The sequence below is a fragment of the Hemibagrus wyckioides genome, linkage group LG07, assembly GCF_019097595.1.
Source record: "Hemibagrus wyckioides isolate EC202008001 linkage group LG07, SWU_Hwy_1.0, whole genome shotgun sequence".
NCBI lineage: Eukaryota > Metazoa > Chordata > Actinopteri > Siluriformes > Bagridae > Hemibagrus > Hemibagrus wyckioides.
Genome location: NC_080716.1, coordinates 8425351 through 8446220, shown reverse-complemented (window position 1 = coordinate 8446220; position 20870 = coordinate 8425351). Strand labels below are relative to the sequence as shown.

The 20870-nt window shown below is 39.2% G+C and overlaps 2 non-coding genes across 2 annotated transcripts; one reads left to right on the top strand and one right to left on the bottom strand.

Moving 5' to 3' along the window:
* The first annotated feature begins 7988 nt into the window (after positions 1-7988).
* Positions 7989-8060, top strand: trnae-cuc (transfer RNA glutamic acid (anticodon CUC)). The gene has a single exon. It is a non-coding gene; the product is annotated as a tRNA-Glu (tRNA).
* A 59-nt stretch (positions 8061-8119) lies between these two features.
* On the bottom strand, positions 8120-8208 carry trnay-gua (transfer RNA tyrosine (anticodon GUA)). Its single transcript is given in 2 exon segments — positions 8120-8155; positions 8172-8208. It is a non-coding gene; the product is annotated as a tRNA-Tyr (tRNA).
* Between the last annotated feature and the right edge of the window lie 12662 nt (positions 8209-20870).

Below are 20870 nucleotides of genomic sequence, written 5' to 3'. Positions count from 1 at the left end.
AAGAGTGTGATTATGAACAATGTCATTTCTGCAGTTATGTACAGTCTACAGTGTGATGCAGATCCAGCATATGTAGAATGTTAGTGTGTGTATTAATTAGGAGGTTGTTGTCGTCCTCTAAGTCCACATTGGGCTAGCAGCATTGCTTTGATATACACAAATCCTCACCAAGCAGAACCCAGCTGAAGCTGGTCCATCTCTGGGTGCCTCAGGATCCTTGAAGGATTGGCCTCTGTCTACTGAAGCTGGCACAATCTCCAGATGCCTCAGGATGGGAATAAAAAAAGGAACAGGTGAAAAGGAATTAGCATAGCTGCTGTTCATGATATTAGCAGCACTAGATGATAATGTGCATTTAATCAGATGTACTGGAGCACAAGGTTATGGGATGTATTATGTGTATGCCAGGCTAAGGAGATATGTCTTTAATCTACTTTTAAACTGGGAGACGGTGTCTGAGCCCTGAACACTGTCAGGAAGGCTATTCCAAAGTTTAAAAACGCTCTACCCCCTTTTGTAGACTTTGATATTCTGGAAACTACCAGAAGTCCAGAGTTTTGTGTTCTTAAAGAGCACGGTGGATTGTAGCTTGTCAGAAGACTGGCTAGATACGTGGGAGCTAAACTATTTAGAGCTTTGTACGTAAGTAGTGCTAGTTTGTATTCAAATCTAAACTTAATAGGTAGCCAGTGCAGGGATCATATTTTCTTGATCTGGTAAGAACTCTGGCAGCTGCATTCTGGACAATAGTCCAATCTGGAGGTCAGGAATGGATGAACTAGCTTTTCTGCATCAGATACATATAAATTGTTCCTAAGCTTGGCAATGTTTCTAAGGTACACTATATTGCCAAAAGTATTCGCTCACCTGCCTTGACTCGCATATGAACTTAAGTGACATCCCATTCCTAATCCATAGGGTTCAATATGACATCGGTCCACCCTTTGCAGCTATAACAGCTTCAACTCTTCTGGGAAGGCTGTCCACAAGGTTTAGGAGTGTGTTTATGGGAAAGTTTAAAAATGCTCTACCCCCTTTTGTAGACTTTGATATTCTGGAAACTACCAGAAGTCCAGAGTTTTGTGATCTTAAAGAGCGCGGTGGATTGTAGCGTGTCAGAAGACTGGCTAGATACGTGGGAGCTAAACTATTTAGTAGTAGTAAAGTAAAGTAGTAGCACAAGTAGTGTTAGTTTGTAATCAAATCTAAACTTAACAGGTAGCCAGTGCAGGGATGGTAATACTGGGGTTATATGACCATATTTTCTTGATCTGGTAACTCTGGCAGCTGCATTCTGGACTAACTGTAGCTTGTTTATTGAGAATGCAGGACAACCACCTAGTAATGCATGACAATAGTCCAGTCTGGAGGTCAGGAATGGATGAACTAGCTTTTCTGCATCAGATACATATAAATTGTTCCTAAGCTTGGCAATGTTTCTAAGGTATATACATTGGCTCATGGTGATGTGTGAGGAGTTTCATATATGTAGTTTTTACATAGAAATGATGTGCACATGTCTTGATGTACGTGATCCTAGCAATCTCCAGAAGGCTGCAGGTCCGTGAGGTTGGTCACACATCTCCACTTCACCAGCTGGCTTTATTTTGGTGTTCCACTCTCGCCTATCGGTATGCTCAAGTTTCTTAAGAAAGTCAAGCGTGTTAACCCAGCACACGCCGGACACATCATAGTTCACTGCAGGTGACAGTGGCCATCAATCTGAACATTCTTCATCTGAATGTAAAAATAAATATGCTAATCCAGGCTATTACAGAAACAAATAATGGCATTTTACACTGACACTGTGGACCAGATGTGCACATGTGATGCAGCACAAAACATGATGCTCTCTTCTGTGGCAGAATATTGCAGTCTAAAAGGTGAACTGGAGGAAAAGATCAGGGATGAAAGAAGTACTGAGGATTTGAAAGTATTGATTTTTCAGGAGTGAAAATTGAAATATAATTTGTTGCTCAAATTTCTGAAGAAGTTAATGCTGGTTCTGATAGAAAGGTGTCAGGATACACAGTGCATCACAGTTTGTTCACCGCCAAGAGCGCTAACAATGGGCATGTGAGAATCAGAACTGAACCGCGGAGCAATGGAAGAAGGTGGCCTGGTCTGATGAATCACGTTTTCTTTTACATCACATGGATGCCTGGGTGCGTGTGAGTCGCTTACCTGGGGAACACATGGCACCAGGATGCACTATGGGAAGAAGACATTAAACATAAATGAACAAGTATTTATGCTGTGCACGCAATACAACTGTTTTGCTTTTATTTTGAAAAGCCTGGCGTTTTATTATTTACCTATGGACGTGCATGCGTGTCTGAACAGCAACAGGTGATGCTGGCACATTATTGCTGGTCAGCTACCCCTAAAAATGTCAGATCCTGTTAAAAAAAGAGAAGTTGATTTCGAATGCCACGTTTTCAACAAGAAATTATTTGTTACACCATGATCCTAAAGAAACATTTTACTCCAACATACACGAGCTATATACATATTGTTGGTGCCCTATGAAATTTTTCTTCCATTTTTAGTTCAGTTGGAAGTCTGTGAATGGTCTACGGTGGTAAAGACCCTGCCTAGCTTTTTCACGACTGGAAGAGTAGTGCAGTGTTTTTTTTCACATGGGGATTAGTGACTGTTCCATTGAGAGGTTGCCCTGAACACGCTGTTTGGTCGAGCTGCCTTCAAAAGGTTAAAACTGACCACCTTCCTGTTAGACGACTCAGTGCATGTGCAGAAATAATCACTCCTTGTGGAAAGTTTATTGAATAGAGTATTAAGAAGAAGAAGTATTATAATGTGTGTGTGTGTGTGTGTGTGTGTGTCTGTGTGTTGTTTCACAAAATTCAACACAAACCATCGTACTTAGACAGTAAAGTCTGATCCTGAGGTTGATGAGATGAATGTGTGGGACACTTGGATGGATTATCATAAAGGAGATTCACTGTGAATACTACAATTTTCACAGTTTTAGTTAAGCTGTTCTTATTAAAATGATCTTTAGGAATTCACTGCTTAAGAAGTGATCTATGAGCAGTAGATATAAAGAGCTGTGCAGTGACTCCAGAGGAAATGAAAGCCATTATTGAGCTGAGTGAAATTTAACAGTTTTTTATTTTTTATTTTATTAGCAGTAACAACAAAAAAAAAGTCTATTTTTAAGAATTTATCTTCAGATGTTTAATATAAAAGCTGTTTCCTGGTTGACAGGTAATTTCTTTATTTTCTGCTCTCTGGTTGAACATCGCCTGGCTTGCTTTCTACAGCTTCAGCCTCAGCTTCTTCCTGAACCATGTTTTCAGCCTCATCCACTTCTAAAAAAAAATCTTGATTAGCTTTTTCAATATGATGTAATGTTTAGATTGTATTCATTGACACAGATAAAATGTTGCACTTCAATTCCTCATTAATTTAATATCAGCAGATCACCAGGTACATTACCGACATCATGACATGATATTAATACCTGCTTTGATGACCCGGACTTTCTTCTTTCTTCTGCCTCGTGTCCCTTTTTGGTCCATTTCTTCTTCTCCTTTTCACAGCTGGTGCTTTCCACAGCAGATGTGCTGTTCTCTGGTTCTACAGCTTCGGACTCAGCTTCAGCCTGAACCAAGTTTTCAGCCTCATCTACTTCTGAAAAGAATTTGCATTTTACATGTGGTGTAATGTTTAGATTGTATTCATTGACACAGATATAATGTTTCATATCAATTCCTCATTAATTTAATATCAACAGATCTCGTGGGCCAGAAACAAAATCATGATTCACAATTAAAATCTGATATAAAGTTTTGACTAAATTAATTGACACAAATAAACATCATTATTATTGATATTTATTACGTAATTAGGAAATAATATACAATGACTTAAACACTACCGCTACTGACATTTTTGATTATTAATAATACTTTTTTATTAATAAAGGATGAATTTGTATTTTTTTTTAAACTTTTTTTTTATTTTGTTTAGTTACTTATTTCTTTGAGTAGTTGATGTTCAGAGGGATCGTGTGCAGTTTAGTTTACAGTTAAAGAGCTGTATCGGTGTGAGTGATTGCTTTTACAAACTTCTTCTGGAAAGTTACATGATACACAATTTATTTATTTTATTTTATTTTTCAGCTTCTGTCTGCAGCACCTTCAAGCATTTATCTTATGAACATTGTCCATGTCGGTTTTGTGGTATCCTGAACTAAATATTATTATCGCAATGGAAAATGCTTCCTGGATTGACCACTAGGTGTCACTGTGTGATTACTGCTGTTAATATGCTCTCACTAGTTACTGAGAGAGTTGAGTTTTTGGGCTGAAAATGAAGAAAATCTAATCGGTTGTATGCCAGGTTCATTTTTGTTCATTTCATAAAGACATTAATATAATTAACATTAAACTAGCCTCCAGAGTCTGCTTGTCATACATATCTGAGAGAAACATGGGGATCATGAGTGTCTGAGAAATTACAAGCTTCTTACAGATTTCTTTTTTTAATGCTAAAGTCAGCCCTGTTCTGTTGTTTATGTCCATAATAGGTAAACATTTCTGTGTCAGAGTTTCATACAGTTAGAGGATGAACTGATTTACATGAGAGCATTGTGTATAACATGCCCCATACAGGAAGTATTTATATTTATACATTTTTTATATTGTGTAGTAATTATACTTTGTTTATCAGGGAGAAAGAGTTACTGAAGGAGAAGAGGCGAAAAAGACAGTTACTTTTCCAAGAACAAAAGGTACAAAAACCTTTGCATAGTAAACTTTCATATTTAAGCAATGCAAATGTTTTAAAGTCTTTGTAATTGCCTAATGTTTCTAAGCTCTAATTATTACTCATGTATTGTTTAATGCTTTGAAGAAAAGCAGACTTTTACCAGAAGCTCTTTTAGAAAAGCTGGGGAACAATAGTCTGTTTCGGGTGGGGAAGAAAGGAAAAAAATGGGGAAGAAGGGGAAAGAGAGAAAAAGAGAAAAAAAGAGAAGAAAATGTGCGTTTTTACAAACAAATCAGAAAAAATTCAAGTCCCCCTCCCATCCACACTGATCCGGCTCGAATCCCACCTCAGACAAGGATTAAATATTGCATTCTGTTTAGAAATGGCAACTGTTAGTCTACAGAAACAGTCCTGCTGTCAAAATGAGTCAAGTTCTAAGTCCGGTGTAGTTAGTTGACTTCAATTATTTAATTATCTGCAAAATATGAACTACTGTTAGAAATATTGTCTGACACACACCATAACAATATACATAAGTGATGAATTATTATAAAATACTAACAAAGTATAGAAATCTATAAACGAAAAACTACCAATATTTATATTATTAAGTATAGATTTAATAATATAAATAAAAGACAAGTTAAGGATATTCGGCTTTGGGTGAAATTTCAGGATGCACCTAAAATGCACTATAACCTTTACAGGTGAACTTAATTTGACCTTCTCTACACTTTTGAATGCACATGTCCAACTGTTCAGTGTTTCAGTACTTTTTGCATAACTTGCTGTTTTCTAACAAGATGCTTAATGGCAAAATTCACAACTGGTGTTTGATCCATGAATCGACCAATACATTTTCTGGTTCAATTAGAATTGGTATTTAAACAGTCCTCTTCATCATGCTGTTCATCAGCAGGTTGCGAAAGAGATACAGAGAGACTGGAAGAGTCACAGAAAGGCATAGAAGTGGACGTCCTTTGGCCACATCCCGCGTTGATGACAGCTTCATTGTGAACAGTGCCCTGCGGTACCGGATGATGAATGCCACTCAACTCCAGGCACATTTAAGGGAGATGAGAGGCACCCAAGTGTCATGTCAGACCATTTGAAACCGTTTACATCAATGTGTTCTGTGTGCTAGACGACCTGCAAAGGGTACCTGACCACACCACCAGGCACAGGCGTCGGGCCAGGGAGCATTTACGCTGGATGAGGGACCAGTGGACCTCAGTGCTGTTCTCTGATGAAAGTCAATTCACGTTGAGCAGAAATGATGGCTGCCAACGATGTTGGAGACGTCAAGGAGAGCGCTATGCATCAGCCACTGTTGTGGTGGTGTTACAGTCTGGGCAGGTGTGTCTACTCAATACAGAACTGCCCTACATCTTGTGAATGGTACAGTGACAAGCCAATACTACCTGAATAACATCATTAATCCAGTCATTGTGCCCCTGCATGAACAACACAGGCCTAATTTCTTCATCATGGACGACAATCCTCCGGCTCAACGAGGTCGCATCATTATGGAACAGCTGCTGGAGGCTGGGGTACTTCAAATGGAGTGGCCTGCACTTTCTCCAGACCTTCCAGAAATCTAACAGCAGCAGACATTCCCCTATTTACATCAACAGGTCTGAAGTAGAGCGTGTCTCCAGCTTTAAGTTCCTGGGTGTCCACATCTCTGAGGATCTGTCCTGGCATCTGAACACCTCAACTCTGGTTCGGAAGGCGCGACAGCGTCTTTACTTCCTAAGGAGACTGAAGAAAGTTCACCTATCCCCCAAGATCCTGACCAACTTTTACCGCTGCATCATTGAGAGCATCTTGACGAGCTCCATCACAGTGTGGCATGGCAGCTCCACGATGTGTGAAAAGAAATCATTGCAAAGGGTTGTGAAAACCGCCCAACGCATCATCGGCACCCAACTACCTGCCATTGGGTCTCTTCACCACAGTAGATGTCTGTGCAGAGCACACAAAATAATCAAAGACTCCTCCCACCTGAGTCACAAACTGTTCAACCTTCCATCCAGGAGGAGATACAGGTCCATCCTCACCAGAACCAGTAGGTTTAGGGCCAGTTTTTTTCCTTCAACCATAAAACTACTGAACTCTACACTACACCGCTAGGACACTCATGTCTTTCTACACTTACCACTTTACAGTTCTGCTCCACTCTGTACATTCTGTTAATATAATATTTTTCTCTGTTAAACATTCTGTTGTACATTCTGTTATAATATAAGTTTTTCTCAGTGTGTAATATAATTAATGTACATATTGTCCATTTCACCTAGTATTATCTATTTGACTATCTATTTATATGAATTTACATATACTATATTTATACATACTATATAATATATGTATATTATCTGTTACTGTTGTACATACATTGTACATAATGTACACATTTTTAGCACAATTATAATTACACCTGTCACTTTATCTACTGTAAATACTACTTGCACATACTTCTCTATGCACACTCTGACATAGCCTTATTTATCGATGTACATATTTACATATTTATCTGCACTTGTTCATTGGCAGAATTTCTATTATTTGCACTTCTGGTAGATGCTAAACAGCATTTCATTGCTATGTACCTGCACTCTGCAATGACAATGAAGTTGAATCTATCTATCTATCTATCTATCTATCTATCTATCTATCTATCTATCTATCTATCTATCTATCTATCTATCTATCTATCTATCTAATGCACAGGGTTTCACTTTGTCAACCAGGCGCCTCAAAAGCGATGGGCCAAAACGGGCAGATGTGAACGTTTGTGTGCATCGCTGCATGTCAAAGCTTTTCCGTAGGACAGAAATACCTGTTCTCGTCTAGACCTGATCGGTTAGCAGTACACCCCACATGGCTCGCCAGCTCATCACAGGGCACTGCGCAAACACATTCACGCCCTCGCTCATACCTAATAGCGATTTGTTTCAGCCTATCCACCTACTGGCGTGTCTTTTGCAGGTGAGAGGAAACCGGAGAACACCGAGTGTACACGCACGGGGACTCCGGACAGACTGCAAACTGGTGACCCTGCAGCTGAGAGGTGGGACCTCTTTTAAGTCTTTTGAGACAGTCTGTGCAGACATTCTGTTGACCTTAAAGCGAATTTGTTTAAACTGCTGTTTCCTCAGGTGTAACTCATCCGGAATTGCCGTAAATTGCCACTAGAGGCCAATCCTGGGTGCTGCGCACAGCCGCACGAGGCCCACCCGCCTGTCCGTGTCTCCCTGGTGGTCTAGTGGCTAGGATTCGGCGCTCTCACCGCCGCGGCCCGGGTTCGATTCCCGGTCAGGGAAGCGAACTATTTTTTCGTTTTCACTGAAACGGCGCGCTTCCCGGCGGCTGGTAAAAGCTGTCCTTCGAGCCGGATTTGAACCAGCGACCTAAGGATGTCCATTTATAAGCACCTACAGTCCTCCGCTCTACCAGCTGAGCTATCGAAGGGCGGGTGCAGGGACACCTTTGGGCAGCAACCTGGCAAACAGGACGCCTGGCGATTTTGTCTGTTACGAGCCACGTAGTGCAGCGGAACAGAAACAGTGGAACAGAATTAGCGTAGCTGCTGTTCATAATATTAGCAGCACTAGATGATAGACACAGTCAAGTGGCTTTTACAAGGGCTTTTGCTCACAGAAAATACAGTTGTGTTCAAAATAATAACAGTCCAACATCACTAACCAGATCAATCACTGGTTTTGCTTAAAATTATATTTCTTCATGGCAAATATTTTACTAGTAGGTGTAGTAGAGTAATAGAAAACCAACAGACCCAACAGTAATGACATGCATGTTGCTTATTCTGCGTAATTGAATCATTAATTGAAAAGGGTGTGTTCAATATAATAGCAGTGTGGAGTTCAATTAGAGAGGTAAATTAGTCTGTGAAAAAAACTGGTGTCAAACATGTGTCCCTTATTTAAGGACGAAGGCAGCAAATGTTGTACTGTGCATTTCTCTCTGAAAATCAGAGTAAAATGGGTCGTTCCAGACATTGTTCAGAAGGACAGCGTACTTTGATTAAAAAGTTGATTAGAGAGGGGAAAACATATAAAAAAGTGCAGAAAATGATAGCCTGCTCAGCTACAATGATATCAAATGCTTTAAAATGGCAAATAAAACCAGAAAGTCGTGAAAGAAAATGGAAAACTACCATTCAAATGGATCGAAGAATAGCCAAAATGGCAAAGACTCAGCCAATGATCAGCTCCAGGGTGATCAAAGAAAGTCTAAAGTTACCTGTGAGTACTGTAACAATTAGAAGACATCTATGTGAAGCCAAGTTATCGGCAAGAAGCGCCTGCAAAGTCCCACTGTTGAAAAAATGACACGTGCTGAAGAGGTTACAATTTGCCAAAGAACACACTGACCGACCTAAAGAGAAATGACACAATATTTTCTGGACTGATGAAAGCAAGATCATTCTTTTTGGGTCTAGGGGCCACAGACAGTTTGTCAGACGACCCCCAAACACTGAATTCAAGCCACAGTACACTGTGAAGGCAGTGAAGCATGGTGCTGCAGGCATCATGATATGGGGATGTTTCTCATACTATGGTGTTGAGCCTATTTATTGCATTCCAGGGATCATGGATCAGTTTGAGTACATTAAAATAATTAAAGACGTCATGTTGCCTTATGATGAAGAGGAAATGCCCTTGAAATGGGTGTTTCAACAAGACAATGACCCCACACACACCAGTAAGTGAGCAGCATCTTGCTTCCAGACCTACAAGATTAAAGTTATGGAGTGGCCAGCCCAGTCCCTGGACCTTAATCCAATAGAAAACTTTTGGGGTGAAATCAAAAATGCTGTTTCTGAGGCAAAACCAAGAACTGCAGAGGAATTGTGGTGTGTAGTGCAAGTCGTTCTGGGCTGGAATAGGTTAAGTCCTACTCCATGCAACACAGATGCGAAGCAGTTCTCAGAAATAGTGGTTATACTAACTAAATATTAGTTCAGTGATTCACAAGAAAGCTAAATCTTCAAGCATTTTTCAGTTTATACTGTAAACATTTGACTTTGTAAAGAAACATGCAGACACTGCTATTTATTTTGAACAGCCTAATATTCTTTTTTCTTCACTTTCTATAAAGTAATAACAAATTTGATCAATTTTTGTTCATGTATTGATTTAGAATTGAATGTGCAGTTTTCCCAATGCATTTGCGTGTATTGAAATTTTGAACTTTACTCTTTTTAACAAACTGCTATTATTTTGAACACAACTGTATATCCCCAAATCAAACTAAATATAATGGGGTCTGTTTGGTATCAATGGCTCCACTTTTGGCAGCAGAAATTCCAGCTGAATGATGATGGGCCATTTAACAAGCATACCTGAATATAACGCGTCTTCTAGACTTTCAGCTGAAACTGAATTGTTAACTTAGCAGTTGTGAACAATGAATATTTGTTAAACAGACTTCATACAGAATACCAGAGTAAAACAGATTTTTACAAAATACCTAACACCTGCTCCCTTTTCACTAACAACAACAACAACAACAATAATAATAATAATAATAATAATAATAATAATAATAACATAAAACAGTAGCAGGCAATGTACAAATGAAAAATATATGTTGATTATCTAAAAATGTTCTCATTCAGCCCTGTACCCAAAATATATAAATAAAACAATTTCATTATTTAACAAAGCACAAAGAGACTACAGTCTAAACGCAAATGTTTCAAATCATTATCATGTGGTTACACAATCGAGGAATTGCTTATGTACAAAAAAACTGCACTTATTTCAGTGCTTAACAAGAGAAAGATCAAGATCAAGTGCATAGAGTATTATGAACCCATAGCAAGAGTTTCCTCTAACTGAAAGCAGAACAAATGTGAAAGTGTTTTTTCAGAAGTGAAGAAAGGAAAAGTTATTTGAAATTAGCATCGTCTGAGAAAATATCTACAAAATCTTGTACCACTGTAGCAGAAGTCATACTGTTCCTGAAAGAATGAAAAAACATAATTGTTTACATGTTAGTACACTATCACATATTGATAAGAAGTATTAAACTAACAGTGACAGGACCTAGTTATTTTTCCACAAATCAGGCACTTGTGTGTAAAAGATTCTTACCACAGTTTGGACCATGTGTGGTCTCTGAGTGCGTAAACTCTTCACGTCCAGTAAGCCCTCGGCTTTAACCCGCTCCAAAATGTTACTGAGGACAATGAACGTTCAAGTCAGGCTTGCAGCAGCACTGATTAAAACCAAAACACCCGTGGTAACTATTGTGTATAAAACAGCAATATAAAACAGTGAAAGTGTGATTATATATTGACACACAATAATAGTGTTGCAAATAATTGGATTGTTTCCTCAATCAGTCCTATGCCAAGCCAGCAAGGATTCTTGTTCACTTCAATTCTGAGCTTTAATCATCAGTTTGCAGCTTGAGTGTGTGAGTGGGTGTGTATGTGTACCTGCAGTGCACCACTATAGGGGGGTTGCCAGATTGCTGTTGTTGTTTCTGCACTGCAGCAATCAGATCAATCATTCCTTTTCCGTCCGATGAGATTCCAATCTCTGGCCAACCATGGAAATGAAAATGTCTGACCAGACGAGACTGCTTCTCCTAAAAACACATATAATATTTACTGTATGTAATGTGTGTATATAATGAAACATTTTATTCTGATCTTACAGCATGACAATATTCATATCTACAAGGCATGAGGGATCACTGAGTGGTTTAATGAGTATAAAAATGATGTAAATTATATGCTCTGGCCTTCTCTGTGACTACTGGAGATTCTGATATTCACATCAGCAGCCAACAGCCAGTGTTCCATCCAGCATCATCTCTACTCAAAATATAGCCTGAGTTTGATACCATTTCCCTTTCAAACAGCTCACTATCAAGCATTTGAAGCAGATATACACATTACTGGACAGTAAATACTGAACATTACAGCAAGGCTTACACGTATTTATCCCTTAGCGATTTTTTCTGTCCTATAAAATGTCATAGTAACTGAGCTGGTAATGTCCGTCTGGTTACAGTAACTGACAACTGTGAACGTCTCACAAGAATAATAAACATGCAGCGTTATCCAAAAACAATCTCTATGCACATGACAAATATTTCAGTATAAACTTAATGTGTTTCAGGGTGGAGTGTTCTGTTAAACACATATACACTGGCTTGTTTTGTTTCCTTACTGGTTGTTCTCTGGGTTCCTGAACCATACATATTGTAACACAACTTATTAAACCAGTGCCACATGTTGGATTGCTGTTTTTGTTTTTTCAACATGGCACTGTATGTAACATGGTATGTGGTAAAATGGTTCATTTTCCTGAGCCTAAGTGTTAGTATACTAAGAGTTAGCACTAAACCACAAGTTGAAGTGTTTGCCTCAAAAAGTATCATCCATTTTTTTTGCATTAATGCTACCAATCCCATTTCTGACAATACTGATACTGAACTCTGAGTATCAGCCACTAGCTGATCCAGTACAGACATCCTCACAGCAACAGTCACTACCTTCTGTAGCTGTTATGCCAGAAATCACAGATGTTGTGCATCAAGCTGCAGTTTAACACAATTTGTGCTCCTGTGCAAAAGCACTGCTGTGCCAGTCTACATCAGGTGCATTCTAGCCACATGGATTAGACTGAACACATCGAATTTTACTGCAGTCATTTTGTTCTGTACACTTCCTCATAATCATGTGCAAGAACATCTAGTTGTATTCATAAATGTTTCAGCCTACCGTTTGGACACTTTCTTCGACTTCTTCACTTTTATTTCTTCTCCTTCTGCTGCTCAGCTGCAGGACAAAATAGCCTCCAAAAGTACTGTCTACCAACTAAAGAAATAATGCCTGATCTATTCAAAGTTGGGAAACTACCAGAAGAATTTTAGATCTTACCTTGATCATCTGGCAATGATGGTGGTCTAAACAGAAACAACAAGAATACACAATTATGCAAATGAATGTGAAGTGTGTGTGTGTGTGTGTGTGTGTATACATAAACAGATCCCGCATAACATTATGAGCAGTGACAGGTGAAATGAATAACACTGATGATCTCTTCATCATGGCACCTGTTAGTGGGTGGGATATATTAGAGGCAACAAGTGAACATTTTGTCCTCAAAGTTGATGTTAGAAGCAGGAAAAATGGGCAAGTGTAAGGATTTGAGCGAGTTTGACAAGGGCCAAATTGTGGTGGCTAGATGACTGGATCAGAGTATCTCCAAAACTGCAGCTCTTGAGGGGTGTTCCCGGTCTGCAGTGGTCAGCATCTATCAAAAGTGGTCCAAGGAAGGAACAGTGGTAAAATGGCGACAAGCCATGGGCGGCCAAGGCTCATTGATGCACGTGGGGAGTGAAGACTGGCCCGTGTGATCCAATCCAACAGACGAGCTACTGTTGCTCAAATTGCTGAAGAAATTAATGTTGGTTCTGACAGAAAGGTGTCAGAGTGCACAGTGCATGATGGGTCAGGGCTGTTTTAACAGCAAAAGGGGGACCAACACAATATTAGGCAAGTGGTCATAATGTTATGCCTGGTTGGTGTATGTTAGTATAAAAACATCACTTACTTCTGGACCACTGTCTCAAATTCTTCTACAGGAGCTTCTGGTAAAAGTCTGCTTCTCTTCAAAGCATTAAACAATACATGAGTAATAATTAGAGCTTAGAAACATTAGGCAATTACAAAGACTTTAAAACATTTGCATTGCTTAAATATGAAAGTTTACTATGCAAAGGTTTGTACCTTTTGTTCTTGGAAAAGTAACTAAGTCTTTTTCGCCTCTTCTCCTTCAGTAACTCTTTCTCCCTGATAAACAAAGTATAATTACTACACAGTATAAAAAATGTATAAATATAAATGCTTCCTGTATGGGGCATGTTATACACAATGCTCTCATGTAAATCAGTTCATCCTCTAACTGTATGAAACTCTGACACAGAAATGTTTACCTATTATGGACATAAACAACAGAACAGGGCTGACTTTAACATTAAAAAAAGAAATCTGTAAGAAGCTTGTAATTTCTCAGACACTCATGATCCCCATGTTTCTCTCAGCAATGTATGACAAGCAGACTCTGGATGCTAGTTTAATGTTAATTATATTAATGTCTTTATGAAAACCGCTGAAATGACGAGCAGCCAGAAAATGAGTAAGTAAATGAACAAAAATGAACCTGGCATACAACCGATTAGATTTTCTTCATTTTCAGCCCAAAAACTCAACTCTCTCAGTAACTAGTGAGAGCATATTAACAGCAGTAATCACACAGTGACACCTAGTGGTCAATCCAGGAAGCATTTTCCATTGCGATAATAATATTTAGTTCAGGATACCACAAAACCGACATGGACAATGTTCATAAGATAAATGCTTGAAGGTGCTGCAGACAGAAGCTGAAAAATAAAATAAAATAAATAAATTGTGTATCATGTAACTTTCCAGAAGAAGTTTGTAAAAGCAATCACTCACACTGATACAGCTTTTTAACTGTAAACTAAACTGCACACGATCCCTCTGAACATCAAATACTCAAAGAAATAAGTAACTAAACAAATGAGCATAAAAAAAATACAAATTCATCATTTATTCATAAAAAGAAAAAATTTTTAATAATCAAAAATGTCACTAGTGATAGTGTTTGACATTGTATATTATTTCCTAATTATGTAATAAATATCAATAATAATGAAGTTTATCTGTGTTTAATTAATTTAATCAAAACTTTTTATCAGATTTTAATTGTGAATTGTGATTTTGTTTCTGAAGTAGATGAGGAAACCAAGACTCAGGCTGTTGCTGAGGAAAGTAGCATCAAAGAAAAGGAAAGGAAGTAAAGGCCCAGGAGAGGGACATGAGGAGGAGGAAAGAAGAAAGTCCAGGTCAACAAAGCAGGTATGAATATTCTCTCTGAACTTCAGGACCAGTTTCAACACACCGACTGGAGCATGTTTGCCACTCAGGCGACCTGTGGTTCCCACTTGGATATTGAAGGCTACGCTTCCTCTGTACTGGATTACATTAACACCACGACAGACAGGGTCACCACCCAGAAAAAGATCACCATGTACCCAAATCAGAAGCCTTGGATTAACAAAGAGGTTCGCCTCTTACTGAAGGCGCGCAACACCGCCTTTAGATTTGGTGATGCACAGGCCTACAGTACAGCCAGGGCCAATTTGAGGCGGGGCATTAAGATGGCCAAGTACTACTACAAGCTGAGTATTGAAGAACACTTCTCCAACTCCAATCCCCAGCAGATGTGGCAGGGCATTCAGGCTATTAGCAACTACAAGCCCATCAACCCTTTACCCTACTGATATCTCCTTTCTGAATGAGTTAAACAACTTCTATGCTCGCTTTGAAAGGGATAATCTGGAGCCAGCAATCAAAATCGAGCTCCCGGCAGACTTCCAGCCACTCACACTCTCCACTAATGATGTCAGTGGAGTACTAAGCAGGATCAATGCATGGAAAGCTGCAGGGCCTGACGGTATCCCCAGATGTGTCCTCAGAGCACGTGCTGGGGAGCTGGCGGGGGTCCTTCGGACTTATTTCACCCTGTCTCTAGCTATTGTGCCCACCTGCCTTAAGACCACCTCCATTGTGCCGGTACCAAAAAACTCTACTGCATCCTGCCTGAATGACTACCGCCCAGTAGCGCTCACCCCCATCATCACTAAATGCTTTGAGCGGCTGGTCCTGGCACACCTCAAAACCTGTCTTCCTGCCACCCTTGACCCTCATCAATTTGCTTACCATCAGAACAGGAGCACGGAGGACGCAGTATCCACAGCGCTGCACTCAGTACTCTCTCACGTGGACAATAAAGACACCTATGCCAGAATGCTTTTCCTGGACTTTAGTTCAACGTTTAACACTGTCATCCCTTCCAAGTTAGTCACCAAACTTGGAGACCTGGGCATCAATGCATCACTATGCAACTGGCTCCTGGACTTTCTGACCAACAGGCCCCAGCATGTTCGGATGGATTGCCAATGCTCTTCCACCCTCATCCTTGGCACTGGAGTACCTCAAGGCTGTGTGCTGTGTGGTGTGTGGTGCGCTGACAACAACCTGCTGCTCAACACTGCAAAGACCAAGGAGCTCACAGTGGACTTCAGGAATGAGAAAGGTGACACACACCTGGCATTCATTTGGCATTCATATCAATGGAGAGGTGGTGGACCGTGACACCACAGCTTCAAATTCCTGGGTATCCACATCTCCGAGGTTCTCTCCTGGACTACCAACAGCTCCAGTCTGGTCAAGAAGGCTCACCAGTGCCTCTTCTTCCTGAGGGCTCTGAGGAAGAACCATCTCTCTTCAGACATCCTGGTGAACTTCTACTGTTGCACCATCGAGAGCATCCTGACTGGCTGTATCACTGTCTGGTATGGTAACTGCACTGTGTTAGCTCGGAAAGCGCTGCAGAGGGTGGTGAAACTGCCCAACGCATCATAGGAGTTCCACTTCCTAAGATCGAGGACACTTACAGGAAGCTTTCTGTATACAGTTTACATACACAAATATTTACCATGGTAAACAATATCTTCCTCACGGCATACATCTAAATCACTGCATTCATTGTACATACCTCCTTCTCTGAATACTGTTTACATATTTAATTGTTTTCATGGTATACAATACATTCTTTATTGCACCACCTATAATCATTTGCTCATTTGCACTCATTGAATTTACCTCCCTCTGTATACTGTATATATATGCAAATTATTTATATATTTTTATATATTGTTTATATATGCAAATTATTTATTTGTTTATATACTGATTATATATGCTAATTATTTGCACTGCGAGAATGCACTTCTGGTTAGATGCTAACTGTATTTCATTGCCTTGTACCCACATGTGCAGTGACAATAAAGTTGAATCGAATCGAATCGAATCGAATCGAATCGAATCGAATCTTAATATCATGTCATGATGTCGGTAATGTACCTGGAGATCTGCTGATATTAAATTAATGAGGAATTGAAGTGCAACATTTCATATGTGTCAGTGAATACAATCTAAACATTACACCACATTTAAAATGCTAATTTTTTTAGAAGTGGATGAGGCTGAAAACATGGTTCAGGAAGAAGCTGAGGCTGAAGCTGTAGAAAGCAAGCCAGGCGATGCTCAACCAGAGAGCAGAAAATAAAGAAATTACCTGTCAACCAGGAAACAGCTTTTATATTAAACATCTGAAGATAAATTCTTAAAAATAGACTTTTTTGTTGTTGTTACTGCTAATAAAATAAAAAATAAAAAACTGTTAAATTTCACTCAGCTCAATAATGGCTTTCAGTTCCTCTGGAGTTACTGCACAGCTCTTTATATCTACTGCTCATAGATCACTTCTTAAACAGTGAATTCCTAAAGATTAATAAGTAAAAACGATCATTTTAATAAGAACAGCTTAACTAAAACTGTGAAAATTGTGGTATTCACAGTGAATCTCCTTTATGATAATCCATCCGAGTGTCCCACACATTCATCTCATCAACCTCAGGATCAGACTTTACTGTCTAAGTACTGTCTTACTGTCTTTGTGAAACAACACACACACACACACACACACACACATTATAATACTTCTTCTTCTTAATACTCTATTCAATAAACTTTCCATGAGGAGTGATTATTTCTGCACATGCACTTTTATAGCAGCTTTATATAATACAAGGTCCTCTGAAGGTATTCTGAATTGTTCATTTCAACATCTCTTTTCTGTTGTTTTATCAAGCAGCTTGGAACTGCAACAATAGTAAATCAAGAATGAAGCAGAAGTAAAGAATGTCACTTTTTATTTCTTTGTGGTTATTGGTCAGATGGATACTGTTGAAATGTGTCTAACAGACAGTTATACAGGGATAAATCTGCATTATGCAGTCTGTAGGCCTAAGACAAGATAAAGAGTACATAATTGTCTATGGAAAGAGAACAAGCTATTTAACTTACATGGCTGTAGTGAAGACAGGAGAGGATGGGAACAGAAAGAGACTTCCTATGACACTGACTTGTGTTTACCACTGACTCAAAAATCATGAGCAGTACACTGACCCTTTCTCTGGTCAGCATGATACCTCATGTAGAAAAGGTGGGGAACAGAGCAGAGGGAAGGTTGAAGGCCTTATCCCATTATTTACATTACTATGAATACCAATTAATGATAATTACCTCATGTTTTTTATTTATACCACACCCCAGTAACTGTATAGTGTATTGTAAGACCTTCATCTTGTTTTATCACTTCAATGTGGAGCTCCATTCTTTTCTGCCATTGTGTTCATGCTTGTGTTTTTAGATTAAATAATATATTATATAATACATAAATACATTATATAATATAAAATGCTATTTTTTACATTTTAGTGAACCATTTAAAGATTGTGAAATTCTTTAAAAAGGACCTGTATATAAGTGAAAAATTCATTTTGTGTTGCTTTCTAAAGGAAAAATATACAGACATACTGATGACTAAAATACTCAGAATGAGACTGAAATAGGAACAAATATAAAAATTTATTAAAATAAAGCATATAAGCACTATACAGATATAAGTTTATTTACAATCAATTCTATTTATCTATTTATGAACTATAGGGTATTTATGGGAATGGGAGAGTGGGACAGGAATAGAGGGATAGATTAATAAGGGATGATTATTAAGGGATAAGGGATCTTAAGATAGGGTTAAGCCCTTCTTCAGTCCTGGGGTTCACTGTACAACCTGTAGGAAAAAAAAGAGATTTTAAAAATATTACATTAATCTAAAATAGAAATAAAATTAATTCATACTCACGTATGGAGAGCCTGAGCAATGTAGGAAAAAGAAGTGAGAGAAAAGAAGAAATATGAAATGAAACAGAGGAAGAAAAGATGAAGAGGGCAAAGGGAAAGACATTGCTCAGAGCTTCTCCAAAATGTTCATCATCTGCTGGACGTGCTGCTGGACGAGAATCTGAACTATGGAGGCTAAGGCTGCTGGGTTGCTGTAGAGCTCCAGAGGCTGAGTGAACAGTACTTCAAAAAGCTGTGTAAGGTGATCCTATTGACAAATGACACACAGATTCAACATAGTGTCACTGAGTTTAAGGTACAATCCTGAGAATTTGTGTATCGTGGCATCAGAAGATATTGGAACACTTACAATAAGCACTTTGAAGTACAGCTCTGCTGCAGGCTCCCACACGTCTATATCCCACATGCTGATGAGCTGAAGCAGGCGCTCCAAGAATCCTCCCTTAAACTTTAGAAAAGAAAGACAACAGACTTCATTAATGCCATGTTTTATCAGGATTAAAAAATAAGGGAAATCAAAATGAGGTAAAATAGACCATGTTCTGAAACTTAAATCTCCTGATGAGACACTTACTAGCTGAGGTGTTGAGCCATTTTTAAAGAAGCCGAAGAGAATCAGCTCATAAAAAATATCCAGGAAGTTGTAGTGGTAGACCTGCACAGAGGAGTAAAGGTACAAAAAGAAATTAGCCTCACATATTGACGTTCAGTTTTCTATATTATCAAAATCTTTTCTGTTTAAACATCTGTCATTTCACACAGGCGTTTATTAGCTTACATCGGGCCCGGAGAGTTCTGCTTTAATCGAATCCTGATATGAAGGCGTCCTCAGGAATCGAATCAGGGCCTCGTATGCCAACTGCACACCAACTACATCCTGTTCAAACAAACAAGAAAATCTCTGTAACTCACTTTGGCTATGACTGAGTAACTGAAAGGATGTTCATCACAAAAATCAAACAGTCTTTCATCATTCTAAAGTCACCTGGTTGTTAGCTGCTGCCAGTCGCATGACAATCCTTTTTCCCACCACGAACAAGAAGTCCTGGATGTGGATGCTGGCAAGCAAAGTCTGAATATAAGACAGCACACAATATACGTTAAAGCAGAGTGGACTTTATCTGCGCAATAACAGCAGCTGAAGAAAGGTTTTACTCACAGCGAACGCCTCACGGACAGCGGGCACCTTCAGGCCGAAGTCAGTCACCCCTCTTTCTAAGAGATGGCAGCTAAGGAAGAAGAGATGTAAATGCTTAGTGTGTGTTAAACATACAATACACTGTTACATCAATAAACAGTGAATAGTATCGTACCAAATAAAGGGCACCTCCATCTCCACCTCCTCCTCATTCTCCTGCAATCCGAATCATTAAATCATTAAAACTCACACAGTAAGTTTTACAGCATCCGAATCAGGGGAATAGCAACATATGTAGATACACATCAGATCTGAAACTCGGAATTACCTCAGAGTCGTTCTGGTCATACTCCCAGGTGGAGGTGTACAGCTGCCCATCTCCAGCCACATACAGGTAATCGCAAGTTACCGTTTTAACGGATTTGTGCTGAATAAAAAAATATATTGTCACTGCAGACAAATAAAAGTACATCTGACAAAATTCCAAAAGTTACTAACTACAATATACACTTCATGACAGTGCAATAAATTTACCGTGTTATAATGTGGCACGATGAACGATGTCTCCACTCGGTTACAGGAGATGAACTCTGTAACCCTCCCAGATTCAGACTTAAAAGAACAATTTAAAGTGAACACAATTAGTCACTGCAATTAGCAAAAGTTTCCTAATGCCACAACGAATAATCCCTTACCTGTATGCCAGAGAAACAATCCTCTATGGTGGTGTGATAAGGGAATCCCTGCAAATGACAAATAGATGGAACTCAAGATCTATTTCACAAACGTGAGCATCTAATAATCATCAAGGTCAATTCTCTTCCTCAGAATAATCAAGTCTGTGATTACCAGGTGAGTCAAGCAGTGTGTCGTGGTGGTTTTAAACCAACACAGACGACTCTGTGGGCCCCTTATCATCCCCAAGAAGTAGGACTTCATGTCCACTGACTGGAAATAGAGAAACAAAACTAGACATCAGAACTTGTAAAGAAGGGTGTTTGTGTGTTTGTATCTCAGTTGCTGCACTGCAGAATACCTTAAACTGGGAGATGGAGGGGTCTGAAGAGAGGAACTGTATGTTTCGGTGGGCGCTGATCAGCTCACCAGCATCGAGTGGCTGTGTAAAGAAAAGCAGGAAGATTGTGAATGCTTCTG